The sequence below is a fragment of the Euprymna scolopes genome, chromosome 19, assembly GCF_053919585.1.
Source record: "Euprymna scolopes isolate OS-2025 chromosome 19, ASM5391958v1, whole genome shotgun sequence".
NCBI lineage: Eukaryota > Metazoa > Mollusca > Cephalopoda > Sepiida > Sepiolidae > Euprymna > Euprymna scolopes.
This window is the reverse complement of record NC_136500.1, coordinates 45,515,885-45,538,145: the sequence shown is the minus strand read 5'-3', so window position 1 is coordinate 45,538,145 and position 22,261 is coordinate 45,515,885. Positions and strand designations below refer to the sequence as shown.

Genomic DNA, 22,261 nt, shown 5'->3' with positions numbered 1-22,261 from the left:
CAATCAGCATCCATTGGTATCTATTGAACGTTTATGAAGATAAATGCAGTTGATTTCAACATAGTTTGGAGATGAGTTCATTGATTTCAGAGGGGTGACAGAGATGTTAGTGACAAAGCACACTATGGACTTTTACAACTGAGAAATCAAAAGGCTGGCAAAAGTGCATTGAGAATGATGGTGACTATGTAGAAAAATAAATTCTGAAGCATAAAAGGTTGCTCACTTTACTGGTACCACTCCTATCTTCGTAGTTCTTCAACGTTTTAGCTTTTCCATTAAAAAAATAAGGTCTTACTTGTGGAAAGACCCTTGTGTATATATAACATTATGAAAATATATATATATGGCAATTAAGCTACACAGTATTTTCCACGTTTCATTTATTTCATTAGCTTGACAAATTCTCATGTGGCTAAAATGAAGAAAATATGGTGTAGCTTAATTGCCATATATTACATATCTTACTATCTAGTTCTTCTCACATATTGAGCACTGTTGAAGTAAACATTGAAAATCGATGCATAAAATATATCTCCTTATAGAATTTTATATGGATACATGAAATAATAATGATGATGATAATATTTTATATATATATATATATATATATATATATATATATATATATAAAAGCGAAAATGTATGTGTGTATGTATGTTCGCTTTTTCTCGATGTCCATGAAAGGCTTCTTTCAGAGAAGCGCTTGCTCGCTTCACAACTTCTTAAAACTTTTTATCTCATCTATAAATTGTAATATCTCAGAATTACCCACGGAGCTCGCCTGTCTATTTAATTTTATTGACTTTCAAACGTTAATTATTCCACATTTCCCGCATCGGCACGCGTTACATTCGGTTTTCGGTATAAAAAAAAGCGAAACTCGACTCTAATCACAGGCCGAAAGCCAGTTTGTTCAATGTCGACTTTGTCATATCAGACTGTAGCTTTCATTTCGCTCCTCCTAATAAACAGGGAGCGGGTTTTTAAAAACAAACAAACCGATTTATTCCCCTCATTCAAAACTGTCCTGCACAAAATCGTAACTGCTGAATACCTATCGCCGTCACGTCAATCAAAAACGCGCACCTGTTTGTTTTTTTAACACTTTACTATTTTCCAACTGCGCATCAACACTTCGGGTTTTTTCACATACCCCGAAAAACACCCGGGCAACGCCGGGTACCCCTCGCTAGTATATATATAAATCTCACCTGTCTATTTAAATGTATGTATGTTTGTCTCGCAAAAACTTTTGACAGAGGCGACAGATTTTCACGAGTTTGGTATCATTTTGAAGCTTGACCCTTCGGATGACAAATATCGAAAAATTGGCCAAAAGAATTAATTCCTTTATCCTCAACTGGGTACTTTTCTACAGGCAGGGGTCGCTTTCTTCGCAGATACTTTTGAAAGTCATTGCCTCTTTTTGATTGTGCAGCCTTAATTTAAACCTACGTCACTTCTGGTTTGGCGGTGGGCGCAGCAGCTAATGCGTCACTTTTTTTTTTTTTTTTTTTTTTTTTTTTTAATTCAAAAAAATTTTTTAGTTTCTTTTCCACCTTCGTGTCACGGGTTCCAGCCTGCCTGCCTACAACTTTATTTTTGCTCAACACACACCTCCAAACATCCGGGCAACCAGGCTTGTATATATATAAATGGAAAGTTGTGTACATTATGTGTATGGGGGGAGGGGGGGTATCCAGTTAAATGTAAAAAATACAAAAGGCACACCCACAAGTTTGGTACACTCTTATTAGGAATTGTCTCAGTAAAAATATCCATTCTTTCAGGATTAACTTGAATGGAATCCATTAGGGGGTTGACATTTGTGACAACCTTTTAATGTATTTTTACTTAGTAATTTGGAAAAAAATGAAAAAATCATTCCTCAAGATTTTGAGAAATACTATTTTCCTAGAGTTTATTTAACATTCTACGGTTCTCTTCGGACTATTGTCCTTATTGATATCATTTCTGTTCAGATCGTGAGATAGAAGGGGAAAGACAAGAAAGTCGGAATTGCCGAGGAGCAAGGACTTCAATAACATTCTATATAACAAAAGATACTTGGTGTGGCAAGTGAAAGCAATAAACAGTATTATATTTGCTAAGTGGTATATGTTAATCTAAAAGTGCTCATTATCGTAGATAGAGCAGATGTGTTTAAACACTGTGTTGCCCAGGAGAAAAAAACTTCACTATGTTTTGTCCTCAGGATTGTCCAGAACTTGTGACTCTTCACCGCTTACACCGGGGCTTGCCTTTTTCCCTTTCCATGGGTTGACGGCCACAAAGGTTTAGCTGCTACCGCCTCCACCTTCCTCTCCTCGATGTCAGACCTTCGATGTAAATTTTTTCCTTTATTTAGTTTCCACATTGGAACTTTAATTTCTTGCTTTCTATTTCGTTAGTATTTTGGACTTATTCAATTTCGACATATTTTTAAGCATTTTCTGCTTTCCCCTTCCACACAAAACTTCACGCTAATTCCGTTTTATTCTTTCTTTCTGTTTTCAGTTTTTACCTTCTTCATTTTTAATAAACCTGTTGATTCAACAACAAACTGTCTTCAGAGTTTTAAATTTGGGGAAGTGTTTACCCTCTCTGTCGTAAGGCTTAAAACACTCTAGACAATGGAGCACATGGTCTTTACGGGACGGAACAACAGTATTATAATTGCTAAGTGGTATATATTAATACAAAAGTGCTAGATATCCTAAATAGAACTTTATTGTACCTCGGATATTTTTGTTGGCTATTATAAGGACATAATTTAACGCAATGCCTAAGGAAAGTGTTTATATCAGGTACGCTAACGATTAATCTTGCAGGAACAATGAAGCAACTCACCCAAGATTGCAAGATTTGATTGTGAAATCAATGACAAAGATAGACATATATTTAACTTGTCTAATGCTACTATTCTGGATGCTGAGACTTTGGTTTTTGTCCAAGAGTTTAGAATTTAGTATTCCTCTGATTAATACTGACAAAGAGAAGACTTCCTTTCTTTGAGGTTGTTGCTTCTCAATTCAAGTGTTATAAATCTATTTCTACTGATCAGTTTTTTTTTAACGAGATCACGTGTGTCACGTGTGACTGATTTAACGCACCTCTCCAATTGACTACAATTATTTTGTTTGAAGGTAAATCCATTCTAATAATACCAAATCCTTGAAATCCAATAATAACTGGTAAACCAGATAAGAGTGCAGGAGTTGTTGTGGTGTATCATTCAGACTAAATCAATAAAATGTTGAACGTTCTTGATGTTCAATCGAAATTTTGTGTTATCGGCTCTATTGAAACATCTAATAATACTTATGGTAATGAAGTCAAGTTTCAGCAGCGATTATTGTACTTCTATAAGAAGGGCTACTTTATTAAATAAACCTATGACTGAATGAGACCTTTGAGAGACAGTAAAAGAAAGAGATAGTGAGATTAAAAGATAAACAGAGAAAAAAGAAAAAAAAGAGAGTGAGTGAGAGAGAGAGGGTAGAAGAGAGCGAGAGAGAGAGAGGGTAGAAGAGAGCGAGAGAGAGTAGAAGAGAGAGAGGGTAGAAGAGAGAGAGAGAGGATAGAAGAGAAAGAGCGTAAAAGCGAGAGAGAGTGTAGAAGAGATCGAGAGAGAGTGTAGAAGAGATCGAGAGCGAGGGTAGAAGAGAGCGAGAGAGAGAGGGCAAAAGAGAGCGAGAGAGAGAGGGCAAAAGAGAGCGAGAGAGAGAGGGTAAAAGAGAGCGAGGGTAGAAGAGAGCGAGAGAGAGAGGGTAGAAGAGAGCGAGAGAGAGAGGGTAGAAGAGAGCAAGAGAGAGAGAGGGTAGAAGAGAGCGAGAGAGAGAGGGTAGAAGAGAGCAAGAGAGAGAGAGGGTAGAAGAGAGCGAGAGAGAGAGAGGGTAGAAGAGAGCGAGAGAGAGAGGGTAGAAGAGAGCGAGAGAGAGAGGGTAGAAGAGAGCGAGAGAGAGAGGGTAGAAGAGAGCGAGAGAGAGAGGGTAGAAGAGAGCGAGAGAGAGAGGGTAGAAGACAGCGAGAGAGAGAGGGTAGAAGACAGCGAGAGAGGGTAGAAGAGAGCAAGAGAGAGAGGGTAGAAGAGAGCGAGAGAGAGAAGGTAGAAGAGAGCGAGAGAGAGAGAGGGTAGAAGAGAGCGAGAGAGAGAGGGTAGAAGAGAGAGAGAGGGTAGAAGAGAGAGAGAGAGGGTAGAAGAGAGAGAGAGGGTAGAAGAGAGAGAGAGGGTAGAAGAGAGCGAGAGAGAGGGTAGAAGAGAGCGAGAGAGAGAGGGTAGAAGAGAGCGAGAGAGAGGGTAGAAGAGAGCGAGAGAGAGGGTAGAAGAGAGCGAGAGAGAGGGTAGAAGAGAGCGAGAGAGAGAGAGGGTAGAAGAAAGTGAGAGAGAGAGAGGGTAGAAGAAAGCGAGCGAGAGAGAGAGAGGGTAGAAGAAAGCAAGAGAGAGAGAGAGAGAGAGGGTAGAAGAGAGAGAGAGAGGGTGGAAGAGAGAGAGGGTAGGCGAGGGAGAGGGTAGAAGAAAGTGAAAGAGAGGTAGAAGAGAGAGAGTAAAAGAGAGTGAGAAAAAGTAAAAGAAAAAGTGAGAAAAAGAGAGTGGGAAGGAGACAGAGTAGGAGGAAGACATAGAGAGAGAGAGAGAGAGAGAGAGAGAGAGAGAGAGAGAGAGAGAGAGAGACCATACTTTATTTAATGTCTGCTTCCATCATGCATGTGAAACACTAAAATTTCAATAAGTACAAAAAATAGATTTGTCTTAACTCCCTTAAAACAAAAATAGCAACAGGAATGTTAAAATGTTCATTATTATTAATTTTATAAATATTAAAAGAACACAATATAATAACATATAAACTAATAATATATATTAAATATTTTCATAGCTACTGGCTATATGTACGTTTTCAGCATCCTAAATTCTCTTTCCAGCTTTTAATCGGCTATTCCATATGAAAGTATAACAGTAAAAACTAAAATAAATAGAACACAGATAAAATAAACTCTTAAGTCATTAAAAATCATTAAAATAACTCCGATGGAGTTCAGTGATGAGAGCAGGAGTTTCTTGATTCCTCAACAAAGCAACGTGAAGTCTGGCCAGTACCAAATGAGTGAGCATTTAGGAATACGATGCCGTGTATGTTGGAGAACAGTAAAAACCTCCTTGCAAGAAATATTGTCATAGATTCCTTTAGCAAGTACTTGAATAGGACCTTCTAATCCACATGTGCTAACACAAAACAATCCCTTCCTCACATGAGCAGAAGTTCTGTTCTCAATCACATAGCCAAGCTCTCCATAGAGAATATGTCACTTGTTTTATTGTTAGGAAAATAAAGATTAAAAAAAAAAAAAAAAAAAAAAAAAAAAGAGAGGCGCAAATATTAAAAATATATAAATAAATAAAATAAAGGAAATAAAACGATAAAAAAAGAGAGGCGCAAATATTAAAAATAAATAAATAAATAAAATAAGGGAAATAAAAACGATAAAAAAAGAGAGTCGCAAATATTAAAAATAAATAAATAAATAAAATAAAGGAAATAAAAACGATAAAAAAGAGAGTCGCAAATATTAAAAATAAATAAATAAATAAAATAAAGGAAATAAAAACAAACAAAAAAAAAGAACAAAGGATAAATGATGGAAGGGAAAGATAACTAAATTACAAAAAAAAAAAAAAAAAAAAAATTCAGGTTGGATCTAAGTGCGAAAGTTTCAGAAAGAAGAAATTTTAACTCGAATGTAATGTTTGATGATACGGTAAAATAATGATAAAATGCATTCACTTCCAAGAAAGCATAAAAAAGATTTATTTTTATTTTGTGGATGGATCTTTTACAGAATTTGGGGAGGAAAGACGGGACACAGGACATTGTTTCGATTTTTCTCTTTTTTTTTTTATTTTGAAAAATGAGAAGATAAAAGAGTTGATGTACCCAAAAAGATTTACTACACTATACACTACTCCTACTATCCCTCACCACGGCCATTAAAGATCAAACAAACCGATCAAGACATAACGATACTAAAGCGTATGTCTCGAATCCTTATTCCAATTTTGGTAAAAATACATTAAGAAACTAACGTTGAGAAAACCTTTCGAAATTAGAATCTAATGAATATGGATCAAATTTAATATAAATCTGGAGAATTAAATTTTCTTATGGGAGGTTGTAACTATATCTTGCCCCCTAAAAACTTTTCAAAATATTACAAAGAAACTGAAATTTGGGGAATATCTATTAATTGATGGCTAATACCTGTGGAACTCTGTTCCGTTTGCCTGTTTCCCACCTGACTACAACCTGGATGTCTTCAAGTCCAACATAAACAAATTCCTGATGAACCACCCCCTTAAGTAAGACACTTTATCAAATCTCAACACTAACGTATTGTACACACAATAACCCTTATCCCCGAGTGGCTTCCGGACCTTGATAACTAGTGACCACCTTGTAAAAAAAACAAAAAACAAAAAAAAAAACAAAAAAAAAACCATTGTTAAAATTTTACACAAATTAAAGGTATCTGAATTTCCACGAAGGGCTTTCAGCCCCTTATTTGCATAAGACGAAATTAAACTAAATATAGATTATATTACTCACTTTTAGCATCTAGCAGCTGTGTATATCCAAAAAAGAAAAAGAAAAAAAAAAAAGGAAAACAGCATGGAACCGCCATTTATGAACTCTCCTCAGAATCCATTGTGATCGGTTGGTTTGGCTAAAGCAACAGATCACAATAAGGTTGCAATACCTAAATGTACTGAATTGATCTCAGAGGAAGATGGGGAAACTTTCGAATATTTATTATCACTTTAACATGAATATCCATCGTTTATTACTATATTAGCAATGAACATTTGCTTAGTTATTCTTTATTTTCATACTAGCGAGGGGTACCCGGCGTTGCCCGGGTGTTTGCAGGTGTGTGTGAAAAAAAAAAACAGGTGCCCGTGAAAAAAAAAACAAAGCCTTGACGACGCGCAGTTGGAAAATAGTAAAGTGTGAAAAAAAAAAAAAAAAAACAGGTGCGCGTTTTTGATTGACGTGACGGCGATAGGTATTCAGCAGTCAGCATTTTGTGCGGGACAGTTTTTAATGAGGTCAATAAATCGGTTTGTTTGTTTTTAAAAACCCGCTCCCCCGTCTGATATGATGAAGTCGACAAACGTTCACTGGCTCTGGGCCTGTTATTAGAGTCGAGTTCAGCTTTTTGTTTATACCGAAAACCGAATGTAACGCGTGCCGATGCGGGGAAATGTGGAATAAGTAACGTTTTAAAGTCAATAAAATTAAATAGACAGGCGAGCTCCGTGGTTAAGTGTGAGATATTACAATTTATGGACGATATAAAAAGTTTTAAGAAGTTGCGAAGCGAGCGAGCGCTTCTCTGAAAGAAGCCTTTTGTGGACATCGAGGAAAAGCGTACATACATACATTTTCGCTTTTATATATAAAGATGGAGTTAAGTATTTTGTTGGTAAGCCTAATCGGACTGGCCAACCACACACACACAAAAAAAAAAAAAGAAAAAAAAAAGGATGTTAAGGTTCATAGCATTAACATATACAGATGATGTGCTTATTCCTTGAGGACCGTCATTCCTCACCAATTTCTTCTCATCCCACCCCCGGAACGCATGTCTCTTTGAAACTCTTGAAAATAAACAAAATACTGACAAGAGATGATTAACTTACAACATTCTGAATCAAATCCACCTGGAATAATCCGAGCGGATAAAATTAAAAGAGATGCAAAAAATGGGAAAGGTTAAAGAAAACGAAATTATTTTTGCACTTCTAACAGAATAACAGTAAAAGCAGAGTGTGTGGAAAAGGTCACGCCTTCCATTTTGGCTTTGTAATGTCTACTCCTATGGCACTTAATGTCATGGCAGGGAGGGCTCTTCCTCAAGCTCCTTCAAATGTTATGGATGACTTGTCTTTTTTCCTGTGGTTCACTTTTGGCAGAAAAAAACAAAAAAACAGGTACTTTGTCTTTTTTTAAATTTATTATTATTATTATTATTATTATTATAATAATGATAGGTAGGAGGAAGAAGAAGAGGGGAGAAGGAGAATAAAAAAGGAAAAAAAGAAAACGAAGTCTTATGTTTCGGAATGTCTTATGAGGATTTATAATTTGTATTATTTCTAGTGTATTATTTGGCATAATCACGTTGACACACCAGTTCCCACTGGATCACTGGAGCAAAATACATCTAAAAGCAACATTGAATCTGATCAGCACTAAATGAGTGACCATTGAAGTCTTCCAGATGCCGTATATGCTCTCCGCTTATTTTGGCATTGTCTCCAGTCGTCCTTGACTTCTTGCCGCTGGACTCAAGCAATGCCGAGCAGGAGAGGTGTGGTTGGGGATTGCACAACCCTTGCCTCACAATTATACACGCAACTGCCCCTGCAGGGGATATCCTTTGTTTTTCGGGACTGAACCGAGGCATCGATTTGGAGTACTGTTTTAATCTTGGATGTTTTTTTTCCCCCAAGATTCTCAAAAATTGTACTACAACTGTCCACATGGACCGATGGTGCAATGGATAAAGTGCTAAGTTATAATAAGTTCTAAGCGATAGTTTTCTGAAAGTTAAAGGCATAATTCTCAGTACAGGCGATACAAAGAATATAATAAAGAAACTTAAGACATCTACTCAGTCATGGCTGACGGAGCAAGAGCAAGTTACTTCTCCGACTTAAATAAAGGCTTGAGTTCAAAATTCCATACAGATTCTCGATTTTGACAAAATACATCTAAAAGAAATTGGAAGTTATATTCCAAATAACCATAATAATACAGAGAAATTAACCGAAAACAGATCATATTGGATCTGTTTTAGGTTAATTTCTCTGTATTATTTTAAGTCTGCAAAACCAGATTATGTTTGTTGCAGATGTGATTACCAAATGAATTTATTTACAGCAGATACAAGATAGATGATAGTAAGAGTTAAGTGAGAGATTATAAGTAACATTACTTGCGTTTATAGTCTTTGATGAGAGGTCGACTTGCGTTTGCCAGACCAGAGAGCATTTATCATCACATCTACATGCTTTGATGTTCAGCGAAGAAAGAGAATGAATGATATAAACCGTAAGTGAAGGTGGCTGTATCGCCCCCTTGTGGCCAAGAATGATATCACCTGAGTTAAAGGGGCAATAATCGTGTTTGCCTTAAGGTCATCCATTTGTGTGTTCGCTTGTGTGGAGAACTCAGTTCCCATACATCTACCTGGTTATGGTTGATGGAACAAGAACATGCTAGCTCATTGATTAAATAAAGGGTTCCTCCTGAAATTCCATACAGATTCCCGAGTTCAACAAAAACATTCCTGAGTTCGGCAAGAAGGTTGAAGATTACATTGGCTGATACATTTTGAGAATAGTTCTCAAGATCATAACATAGGTCTGAATAATCCAAATAATAAAGTAGTTCATGTTCCTCTGTCTACTATCTATCACTCGAGCAAAATCATAGCATGATAGATACACATAGAAACACAAACGTGTTTCAGAAGTTTTTAGATGAGGATTGATAATTTGTATTATTTGGATTACTATTCTCACAACGCTTCAGCCGATGTTCACTCCAGCCTTCTTCAAGCGTGTCATGTTGAACTTGGGAATCTGTATATGAGATCCCAAACTGAACTCTTTATTTAAACTGAACCCTTTATTTAATCCATGGCGGTATATTGTTCTCACTCTGTCAACCATGACCGGATAGAAGTCTTAAACAGTTATTAGTATATTCATAGTGTCGCCTGTCTTGAGGATTAGACCTTCAACTTAAAGAAGGCTGTCAAGTAGAACTGGCTATTAATAATTTATCCATAATAATCAGTTCTGACTGAAAGTTAGAAACCGATCATAAAGAAATATTATTAGTTATTATTACTTGGGGTTATTATTAAAAAACAAAAAACAGGTTGTCTTTTGTAAAAAAAAAAAAAAAATTAAAGTCATTAAATGTAAGTAAAAAAAAGTAAAAAGAGAAAAGAAGAAAAGTATTTATAATTTTTTATAGCTTTTTCAAGTCTGGCATCACTTAAAACCCATGTCCCATGTGTACAGCCGATGTTAGAAGATTGCATTTTTAACTTCCTGTGGCTCTCATTAGTAACAAAAACAGCATAAACAAGCCCCTTTCCCCCTAAAAAAAAAAAAAAATGTAAGTCAAGAGAGACAATAAAAGAAAAAAAGGAGGAGGAACAAGATAAAATGCTACCTGCAACAAATAACAGCGTTGTATTGTAGCTCTACTTAAGGGTTCCAATTCCTTGGGTGCCTAAAACTTGTTGATAATGGAAGAATAAAAGAACTGAAACACTTTTCCAACAAAATTTTTTTTTACCTTATTATCAAATTGTCTTTCCATCTTATATTACACTAGCATGAGTGCCTGACGTTGCCCGGGTGTTTGGTTTGTTTGTTTGTTTGTTTGTTTTGTTTTACGGCATATCAACCACTTTGGGGTCATTTAATGCCGAAAAGTTCGTTATGTTGTGTTAAATATTGGTTTGTTCTTCTTAAGGTTTTTTTTTTTTTTTTTTTGTGGGGGGGGGGGTCTTTCCTTATATTTTTGAGTATATTTTAGTTTCTTTCAGAAAATTGATAATTTTTTGGGGATCAATCTTGTTTAATATTGTTTTCAGATTTTTTTCTTGGTAATACTTTGTTCGGATTTGTTCAAGGTCAATGCAGTTTGTCAGTATATGGTGTATTGTGTAGGGTTCTTGACACCTTATACAGTTTGGTGTCTCCTCCCCTTTTAGTAGATGTGAGTGGGTGATGTGAGTGTGACCTATTCGCAGTCTGGTCATTACTACCTCTTCCTTTCTTGTTAACTTTTTGGTGTCTCTCGTTCCAATATTTGGTGTTATTTGGAATAGTTTGTTTTTGGTGCATGAGCTCCAGTTTTCTTGCCATTTTCTCTTCAAAAATGTGTTTATTTTAGTCTTTAGGTCTGTATAGGGGATTTTTCCACTTATGTGGTTTTGTTGCAGAGTTTCCTTTGCTGCCTTATCTGCTTGTTCATTCATGTATATGCCGATATGGCTTGGTATCCAGCAAAAGATAATGTTTTTTTTCATGGTTATGGCATCTATTTTGTTTAGCAATTTTGTAATAAGTGGGTTTGTCATTTTTTTTTCTTTTAGAGATATGAGTATTGAAAGTGAGTCAGTAAATATGATATATTTTTGATGGTCATCATTGGTTATTATATTCAGTGCCAAATCTATGGCTGTTGCTTCTGCGCTGAAAATAGAAGATTCGTTTGGGAGCCTTTTCTTTAGTTTTATTTTTTTGTGGATGGCTGCGCATCCTACTTTATCTCCATCTTTTGATCCGTCAGTGTAAATTTGTGTATATTCTTTGTATGTATTCTGGATGATAAGTAGTTCTTCATGGAAGGTTGATGGGTGGGTTTTCGTTTTGGGATATTTATTTAATTTTAATATTATGTGTGGTTGTTTGATCATCCAGGGTGGAGTTTTTGATTTGTTATATTTATGTATTTTTGTAATGTCCATTTGGGCTTCTGTGAGAAGGTTTTTTATCCGGAGGCTGTAGGGCTTGATATCTTCTTTCTTGTTGAAGAGATGTGTGTATTGTGGGTGAAGGGTACATTGATATGCAGGATTTGTTGGACTTGATACCAGCTTTAGGTAATATTGTAGCGCTAACTTCTGTCGTCTTAGAATCAGTGGAGGCTCGTGGGCCTCTATATAGAGGCTTTCTACTGGAGAGGTTCTAAATGCTCCCAAGGCTAATCTTAATCCTTGATGGTGGATTGTATTTAGTTCTTTTATGTAGGACTTCCTTGCTGCTCCATAGATGAAGCATCCATAGTCCATTTTAGATCTGATTAGAGTTTGGTATAATTTTAATAATGTGACTTTGTCTGCACCCCAATCGGTGTGTGCTAGGACTTTGATCAATTGCATTGTCTTTTGGCATTTTGCTTTTAAATATTTTATATGCGGTATAAAGTTCAATTTTTTATCAAATATAATACCTAAATATTTATGTTGGTCGGTAAGTGGGATGTTCTTGTTATCCAGTTTCAGGTTGGGGTCGTGGTGGAATTTTCGTAATTTGCAAAAGTGGATGCATTTAGTTTTTTCCTCTGAGAATGTAAATCCATTTTCTATGGCCCATTTGTTTATTTTATTCAGACAGAGTTGTAGTTTGCGTTCGGCTGTTTGTATATATTTAGATTGGTAGTATATAAGTAGGTCGTCCACGTATAGGGCATTTTCAATTCCTGGGTCTATGTTTTTTATGATATTGTTTATTTTAATGTTGAAGAGGGTGACAGACAGGATACTGCCTTGGGGGACCCCCATTTCTTGATCTTTTTGGACTGAATAAGTGTTGTCCATCCGTACTTGGAAGTTTCTATTTGTTAAGAAATTTCTGATAATTTCTGGCATTCTACCCCTAAGTCCTAGTTCATACAGGTCTTTTTGGATTCCGTATTTCCAAGCGGTGTCATACGCCTTTTGCATGTCAAAAAAAATTGCTATTAGATGTTCTTTTTTTTCAAATGCTTCTCTTATGCGTGTTTCCAGTTTTATTAAGTGATCGGTGGGGCTTCTATTTTTCCTGAAACCCGACTGGCTTTCTGTAATTAGATTTTTGCTTTCCAAGTACCAATTTAATCTTTCGTTAATCATTCTTTCAAAAGTTTTGCACAAACAACTAGTTAGTGCAATGGGTCGGTAGTTTGTTGGGTTTGTATGGTCTTTTTTTGGTTTGGGTATTGGGATTACTGTTGCCTGCTTCCAGTTTTTTGGAATGTTGTTAGTTATCCATATCTCATTGTAAATTTGTAATAAGTAGTCCAGTGATGGTTTTGGTAGTTTTTTGAGGAATTGATAATGGATCTCGTCGGGGCCGACTGCTGTATCGGGAGATTTGTTTATTGCCTCCTCTAGTTCTGCACTGTTGAATAATTGATTGTAGTTTTCTTCATTTTTTGATTTGAAGTTTATTTTTATTTTTTCTTCATTTTTCTTTATAGCTTGGAATTTTTTATTTTGGTTTTTTGATGATGAGTTCATTGAGAATTGTTCTGCTAATTTATTTGCGATATTTTGTTTGTCGGTAATCTTTGTGTTGTCGCATATAAGGTGTTTAATAGGGTTCTTTGTATTTTTTCCTGCTATTTTTCTGACCATCTCCCATACTTTTTTGGGTTTTGTGTTTTGATTAATTTTTGTTACATAATCTTTCCACGAGTTCCGTTTTGATTCTTTGATAGTTTTCCGTGCTTTGGCTTTGCTGTTTTTATAGGTGTCCAAATTTTCTTTCGTTGGACTGTTTTTAAATTTCCTTAGGTTTGCACGTCTGGCTCTTATAGCTTCTTTGCATTCTTTATTGTACCAGGGTTTGTTATATTTTGTAGTAGTGGAACTTTTTGGTATGTTCTCCTCGGCTATTGTGAGTAGGGTGTTGCTGAAATATGTGATGTGTTCTAAGTCAGGATTCGCTTCAGGTATTAATCTGTATTGACATGTATTTTGGAAATTTTCCCAATTTGCCTTTTGTAAATTCCAGCGGGGTGTTTTGTCTTCTGGCTTGGGATTCTCGTTTTCTATTATGATTGGGAAGTGGTCACTTCCGCATGCATCCTTATGTGTTCTCCAGCTATAATCCATATATATAGTTGGGTCACATAGTGTTATATCGATTGCTGATAGGGTTCCCGTTGGTGGGTGCATATATGTATTCTCTTTGTTGTTGAGTAGGCATAGATCGTTTTGGTTAATTATTTTTTCTATGGTTTGGCCTCTTTTGTTGTTTTTTTTACTGCCCCACCATATATTATGACTATTGAAGTCTCCCAACAGTAGAAAAGGTTTAGGTAGTTGTTTGATTATATTGTTTAATTCAGTTTCGTTTATTGTTTCATTTGGTGGTATATAGAGTGAGCATAGGGTTATTGTTTTGTGTAGTGTTGCAGTTATTGCAACAGCTTGCATATTTGTTTTTAAGTTCACTTTGCTGTGTGGAATGTTTTCGTTTATCAGTATTGATGATCCACCGGTGGCTTTGCATGATAATTTGTTTATGTGGTTGTATATTGAGTAGTGTTTTATGTTAATTTTGTCATTTTCTTTTAAGTGTGTTTCCTGTAAGCAAATTATTGCAGGACATAAGGATTTGATAAGTATTTGCATTTCTTCGATATTAATTTTTAATCCTCTTATGTTCCACTGTAGGATTTTGTTAGTCATGGTTTATATTTTCTTTTGGTTTTGGACTGTTGGTGTTTATGTCTACGTCCATAGTTTCGATGTTAGTTTGGGTGTTTCTTTTGGAAGTGGATGGTCTGTTTCTTGTTTCTGGTGAGAGGCTTTTTTTGGGTTTTGGTCTGGGACTTTTAGATTTACTTTGTCTTGACTGTCTTTTTTGGCTATCAGTTTCAACTAGTTCAAATTTATTTTCATTTTCAATTAATACTAATTCTGTTTTTTGTTTGTCATTTTGTTTTTGGGGGGTAGTTTTTTTGTTGTTCTGTTCTATTTCCATTTTTTCTGTTGTTGTGTGTTTATTTTTAACATCTGTTTTTGTCCTTGTTTGTGACTTGGATCTTTCACGTTTTGATAATTGAGGAGGTTTCATTTCTTTAGGGATTGATTCCTCAATATTGATGGAAGTTTTTCTGATTTCCTTTGTTTCGTTTTCTTTTATACTGGGTTGTTCGTTTCTGACTTTTATTTGGCTGTTGGAGTTTATTTTCAGTTCTGATAAAAAAGATTTTAATTCTTCAAGTATGTTCTTTAGTTCTTTTGCTAGGTTTGCAATTTCTGGAGCAAGGTTTAGTTCATTGTAGTTGTACATTTTGTTTGCTTGTTGGGTTATTGTGGCATATGAGTTTTTGGTGCGATTTGTGACTTCTTTGCGGGCTTCTTGGAAGGTTATATTTTTTTGATATTTGATTGTTATTATTTCCTTCTCTTGATTATATATTTTGCACTGTTTTGAGTGAGAGTGGTGCTCTTCTTGACAGTTTGTGCATTTGGTTTTATTTGGACAGTCTTCTTCATCGTGGTCTGGGTTTTTTTCACTGCAGTTTCCACATGTGAAGAATCTTAGACATTGGTCTTTATTATGTCCAAACTTTTGGCAGTTGTAGCATTGTAAAGGTTTTGGGATGTATTGTTCTATTTTCGTTCTTTCATAACCTATATTGATGGTCTCTGGTATTTGAGGATAATTGAATGTTAATATATAAGTGTTTGTATATATTACCTCTCCTTTTTTTTTAAATGTGATTCTTTTTACATCTGTGACCCCTTGGTTTTTTAGTTCTGTTTTGATTTCTTCTGTTGTGCAGACGGAGATTTCCTGGTTTTTTATGACTCCTTTGGAGTAGTTTAGTGTTTGGTGTGGATAAGCTTTGATGTTTGTTTCATGCAATTTTTGTAGTTGAAGTAGAGTTTTGGCCTGTTTTTTATTTAGTACTTCTACCAATATGGTACCATTCCTTAATTTTTTGACATTTTTAGGTGTTATTTTGCTTGATATTACCTTTTGGATAATGAAGGGTGACATTTTAGTTAACGGTATATTAGACGTTGCTTCTAGCACGATGAATCTTGGAAAGTTTGTATCTTCATTGTCGCTGTCAGAGTCAATTTCTGTGTGTGGTCTCTTGGATTTTTTGGTATTCATAATAATTTTTGAAAAATTCGTCAGCCATGCTCCCCACCCTCCTCGGAGCCCCTTATGGGGAAGAACTATGAGGGGGTAAATCCCATTCGCCTCGATTCTCCAGGGCTACATAGCTGGTATACTCAAACATGGGGAGGTTTCCAAGCATTCACAATATATGGTTATGCCCACCCAAGTATGGGATTTCCCTGTATTTTTATTATTCCTGATGGTTACCTTTTTCCCAGCTTGATTGACCCTTCAGCCATCGCTTATTAATTCAGTTTATTGTTTATGTTGAGTGTTAGTGTGTTTTTGTTTGGATTGTCTGAATTAGTGCTTGTCATGACCAACCGATTGATTGGATCGGGCCTATCCAACCTCCCGTCTAGCCTAGTAAGGGCCAAAGTGGTGTGTTGTAGTATCATGTTATTATTTCCTAGGCATGTTCCACTCAACCACCAGGATCCCGTTCTTAATGCATTACGGGTTGCCACCAACGGTCAACTGGTGGTCCCATTGAAGGATTTTTACCCTCTGCAGGGGGGCAGTTGGTATGTTCTATCGCCCTACCAACTAGGCAAAAAAAAAAAAAAAAAAAAAAAAAAAAAAAAAAAAAAAAAAAAAAAAAAGGTGAGGAGGTGAAGGAAAAAGAAAACGAGGGAGGGGAGGGGGAGGAGAATGTTGTTTTTGTTTTTGTTTTCGCAGAACATGACTAAGTTTTGCAAGAGGGAATAAAAAAACAAAGACATCTATGTAGGTGCGTTTCATCTCAGGAAGTCAGTAGACAGCCTGATCTGGTAGCACCAGGCCCGGGTGTTTGGAGGTGTGTGTTGAGAAAAAAAAAAGTGGTAGTAGGCAGATAGGCTCGACCCCGTACTGCGAAGGAAGAAAAGAATGTGAAAAAAAAAAGTGACATCTCTGCTGTTGCATCCATTGCAAAACCGGAAGTGACATAGGCAATCAAAAGGAGGGCATGGCTTTCGAAAATATCGGCGAAAAAAAGTGACCCCTCCCTGTAGAAAAGCACTCAGGTGGTGGAGGATTAATGTTTTTGGCCAATTTTTCGATATTTATCGTTCGAAGGGTCGAGCTTCAAAATGCTTCCAATCTCATGAAAATCTGTCACCTCTGTCGAAAGTATTAGACAGACATACAAACATAGACAGATAAGTGAGATTTATATTATAGATGGTTCAAATTCGTTTTTTGTTTGTTTGTTTCCTTTTACTATTAAAAGAAATATCTATATAATATTCTGTTAACTCCTTCCTTAATTCATCCATACCTTACACTTTGAAAAAGGCCAAATAAAATTTTTGAAAGTGAAACTGCTTCAAAAAAAAAATAAAAAAAAAAAAAAAAAAAAAAAAACTAAATTTGTGAAATTTGGCTTTAAAAAGCTCAATTTGGCAATCTTTAACAAGAATGAGAATGACCTCTCTTTGATGTAGGAGTCTCATTTACGAATATCATTATATGATACATATGCGATTATTGTTATAATGGTGGAACTCAGATTAATTTCTAGTGTAGCAATTCTTCACCAAAGAAAGAGGAAACATTCAAAAGAAACAGATGAAAAATAAGGCGCTGAACTGAAGGAGTAATTTAAGGATTGTCTCTTACGTGATTTTATTATTCGTATTGAACTAGTGTAGCACAATATTACTTTCTAAATATTTATGAATTTATCTCATTTTTGATCAGTTCTATATTTAAAATACAATGGACACTAATTTATAGAAATGTTAATAAACTCATATTTGTTGTGTGTTATTAGTTTTTTCTGTGCAAAAACTGAATATTTTGTGCTATCTAGAAAAATATCAGTGTTATGAAAAACATATTTGTTGATTAAATATATTTCTCATTTTGTGGAATTTCCACGAGTCCTGCAAGTTTATATTATTATCTGATATGCTATGTATCAGAAAGAGATTCAATGTATTAGCTGTGAAAAATGAACTTTATATGAACAATTAAAGTTGTATTTTTTTAAACTTTTTTTTTGTTTACAAGTAATGGGATTTTTTTCAATGTTTCGGCTGGTTTGATCTAATACTTGTTGCTTCCATTATAGTTTTTAGGTTATGCTGAAAGCGAATATCATTTAAATTTGGAGGAGAAAAGTAGTTTTATGAATATTAAGATATTTATTATCCAATGTAATCCATTATGTTTTCACTGGTGACCATGTTTTTCCCCAACCTGAAAAAAGCTAATGTGCATACATGTTACAAAACACGCCCTCCTTCTTATGTTAAGAATGCAAACGCCACTGACATTCAGTAATACATTGATTGGAAAAAAAATGTCTTAATATCCAGAAAACTACTTGTCTGCGTCAAATTTAAATGTGATATTTGTTTTCAGCATACCCCCAAAACTATAAAAGTCCACAATTTAAATGTGAATGTTAAGGTGAACAGAAAATAAAAATTTACCAGGATTTTTTTTTTTTTAACTTGTTCTGGACTAAAAAGCACACAAGACATCAACTTTTCTAATTTTCAACAAAAGTTGAATTGTCATAGTATCTATCAATGGTGGAGATTATTTAGATATTGAATAAAACGTTTAGGATGGTTTGATTCAACACAAGCTGACATTACATTTTGTTTGCAGGTTGCTTTTTTAGTTATAAATTGAAAATTAGCCACTCGATCAATTGTACACATGGTGATAATTTTTCTAATTTCCAACGAACTTTGCTTATAAAACCCCCTTAGGACTCAATCATTTTCAATCTATACGATACTTCAAACACCAAAATCAACCAAGCTTATTTTTTTCCTTCTTTTTATAATAACGAACAGCAACAATACTATGACTATATTACGCTATGTTGAACACAAACTTCATAGTCATCATCACCATCAGGTGACTGTGTCTAAGTGGTTAAGAACACTGACTGGGTGATCCAAGTTCGAACCCAGTTTGTTTCACAGAAACACTTTCACTTAGGGATGTTGGCAAACTTTAGGTGACCCCCCCCCCCCCGTCAGTATCCGATATCCTTCTAGAAAAAATTTGTAAGAGAAAGATATCAGGGAAACAAATAGCAACAAAATCATCATGAATGATAATTTTGTTGCTATTTGTCTTCTTTCTTCTTCATCATCATCATCATCAACAGCAACTACAAGGCAGCATCAAAATGCCAACAGCACTTAAACAGGACTGCTATATATATATATATATTAGGTTGAGGACAAAAGTTCTTGAGGAATTTATAATTTTGATTCCAAATAAGTTTTCATTATAATACCTTTACTTTATATATCATTTTAAAGAGCGTTTTTCGCGCTATCTAATCGTTTAAATTACAATCGTTTTAAAGCAATTATGTTTTTTTTTCAGAACATTGGATACAAGATGGAAAAAAAAGAAAACAAATTCACACAATTTTCTTATTCCAATAAAAAAGCAACTGAAACAGCTTGCGATATCAACGAACCATTTGACCTAGGTACAACTACTGAACGCACAGCACAATGGTGGTTTAAGAAAAGGCCCAATTCTCCTCCACAACAATGCCTGACTGCACGTTGCTAAACCAACTCTGCAGAAAGTGGATGAATTTGGCTACGGAATTACTTTATCCACCATACTCAACAGACCTTTCACCTACTGACTACCACTTTTTCAAGCATCTCAACAACTTTCTGTGTGAGTAAAATGATTCATATACCTAAGTGAAATAAAAAAAAAAACGCCTTCAGCAACTTCATCGCCACCAGAACACAAGATTTTTACGTTACTGGCATAAATACAATTGTTTTGTGTCGGCAAAAGTATGTTCATTTTGATGGTGCTTATTTCGACCAATAAATGTTTATTTGAACCAAGATTATGTTCGTCTGAATTTAAAAGTCAAAAACCACAAGAACTTTCTTGTCAACCTAATACTTATAGCATAATTATACCTATTAAACTGCATAATATTAGATTGTTACAAAAATAATGTCCGATTTCAGAAGTACATTTATTCATGAAAAATTAACAGTAGAAATGTTCAAATCAATTTAAAATATGAACATTGAGCACCGATGCATTTCTACAATCAATCTAAGAGATTATTTATTTCCCGTTGATAAAAAAACGTTATTGGTTGTGATGCAACAAAATCTTGGAAAGTTTACTCCACTCCCTATTTAGACCGAAATATTTTAGCATTTTTTAAGTGCTTAAAAAATGAAAATCAGTAGGCGAAAGATCTGGAGAATATGGAGGATGTGGTAAGGTTTCATCTTCCAAGTTTGTGAGTTTCTGCAAAGTCCTTCTTGAAATATATGGTCGTGCATTATTGTGGAGCAGAATGGAACCATTTTGATTCATCAATGCACGTCTTTCTTGCAAGTATAAGTTGCAGATCAGTGAATTGATTGCAGTAATTCTCAGCACTAATGCTCTGATTGTTTTCCAAAAAACTGTAGTGAATAACGCCTGTTGTAGACCACCAGACAATCACAACCATTTGCAGCTGCAACTTTGGTTTTGAGAAATATTTAGAGGATTCATCACAATGAGTCATTGACCTAATCATTTATAGTCATCATAATGAATTCACTTTTAATCACAATTGGTATATTTAGGTAGCATTTTTTTCTCTCTTATGCATGTTTCGTTAAACAGTAGAAATAATTCCTGTTTGTTTCTCTTGTGATTCATCTTTTCCATTTGGCGAGCCAATGTTTAAACATTCTATTTCAGCGTAAAAAGAAATTTGCCACTATAGCTGCAAACGTTTTTAACCCCCATGAGTCATCTTCAGGCACGTGATGAATTAAAAAATGACGTTTAATGAATTTATTGAAAAAATTGATTAAAATTGTTTAAAAGCACTTAAACGTACATTCTCCTCCTTCGTATTGAGCCTGATTGATGGTGGTTTGTTTATGCGAATGAGTATGGCTTCTATGATGGGGAGGTGCAGGTTATAATGGGGGATGGCTATAATATTTTATTAATATATTTCTGAATTCATTTTTGGGCATATCATGTGCTACTAGATATTGGTAGATGGTGCTGTCATGAGAAGTCAAGTGACATATAAGCCAGCGAGAAATACTAGCTCAAGTCATGAATTGATTTTGGAGATACATTCTCTTTAAAACATACACAGCATTACTAGTTTTTAGTGAATTGTCGTTGGGTATTAGGTTATTGTGTATTAGTAAGTTAATCATTTTGGATTTTTTGTAATAAATGATTAATTGCAGTTTAAAGGGGGGGGGTTGTATGGGAGAAATGTGTTTATATACAATACTTTTTTAAATATTTTTTTTTGTCGATTTTATAACCAGGATGCATTTGGTTAATAGGTTAATGATTAATACTATCATCATAATAATTTTAATGAGTGCTTTTTTTTAGTGACTATTCAGTCAAGAAAATAGTCATTGGTGTTATGCAGACAGAGCATCGAGCACAACTTTATATAGAGCATAAGTTTTTGATACTCGTTGAATCCATTTATTGAACCTTTTCACCTTTTCAACACGCCGTAAATAACTAAGACTGTTGCATTGCTGACAGCAAATGTCTGAAACATTTCTTTGACATTTCGGCATGGATGTTGCTCCAAAACTGCAATTATTCTTTTTCAAGATTACATGGCTGTCTTTTATCTTTTTCAGCTTCAAGTGTTTCATCTCCATTACAGAATTTTTCAAACCACATTTGTACTATCCGATCGCTTATGGATCCATATTCGCATGCTCTAATTGATATTGGCAGAAGTTTCAGAAGCATGTTTCATGCAACATATGAAGCTGAAGGTCATGTTTTGGCATGCTCATCATTGAAAGTCTTCTATGCTTCAAAACTATTTTCTTACACGTTATTAATGAGAATATATGTTCAAATTTATCAGAAATAAACTACAAAATCTGTGTTAAAAGTACATTTTAAAACCGTGCTTCAGGCAGCCATTATTTTTGTGATGACCTAGTAAGTTTCTCAAATGCATTACTCCTGTATTAATTTGGTTGGTTGGGAATTTAGAGTTCACAAGCAGTCCGCAACCGCATGTATATCCTGGTATCGCAATGAGAACACATAAGGTGGGAACTTGGCTGTCAGAGGTGATCTTGTTACACACGCCTTTTAGACTTCCCTGCTCACAAGATCTTTTCGATACCTCACGTTTTTGGTGTGTGATGCTAGAATTGCAAATGGTTAGATCATGCCACTGATTCTGCTGCCGATCATCGAAGGTGGATGGCATTGATGTGTATGTGTTTTACACCATTGGGTCCGGCTCAACCTAACCCAGTTGAACATCACTACAAGTAATGCATTACTAATTCATCTCCTGCTGATTTCAACGTGTTATATATGTACACACCTGCAACAGATTTCTTCTTCTTCTTCTTCTTCTTCTTCTTCTGCTGTACTCTGCCTTATGTATAACTTCTTCATTTGTCTTCCTTTCAAATTGCAATTCTTATATCCATAAATATTTTTCATTACATTAATAATGGTCATTGTCCTATTTTTAATTAACCGTCAACAATACTTTTGGCTTACTTTGCACAGAGAAAATTGTCAGTCTCACTGTAAAGGTTTCCA

The 22,261-nt window shown here is 35.0% G+C and overlaps 1 protein-coding gene and 1 long non-coding RNA gene across 8 annotated transcripts in view; one reads left to right on the top strand and one right to left on the bottom strand.

Annotated features, from left to right (window-relative positions):
* The window catches only part of LOC145303549 (uncharacterized), a 93,274-nt gene extending 73,738 nt beyond the window's left edge, over nucleotides 1–19,536 (top strand). The window contains exon 2 of the long non-coding RNA XR_013873737.1: nucleotides 19,049–19,536. This is a non-coding gene — a long non-coding RNA (uncharacterized LOC145303549). The remainder of the gene's footprint in view (nucleotides 1–19,048) is intronic.
* The window catches only part of LOC145303547 (dihydropyrimidinase-like), a 486,844-nt gene that overhangs the window by 294,804 nt on the left and 169,779 nt on the right, over nucleotides 1–22,261 (bottom strand). The window lies entirely within an intron of this gene.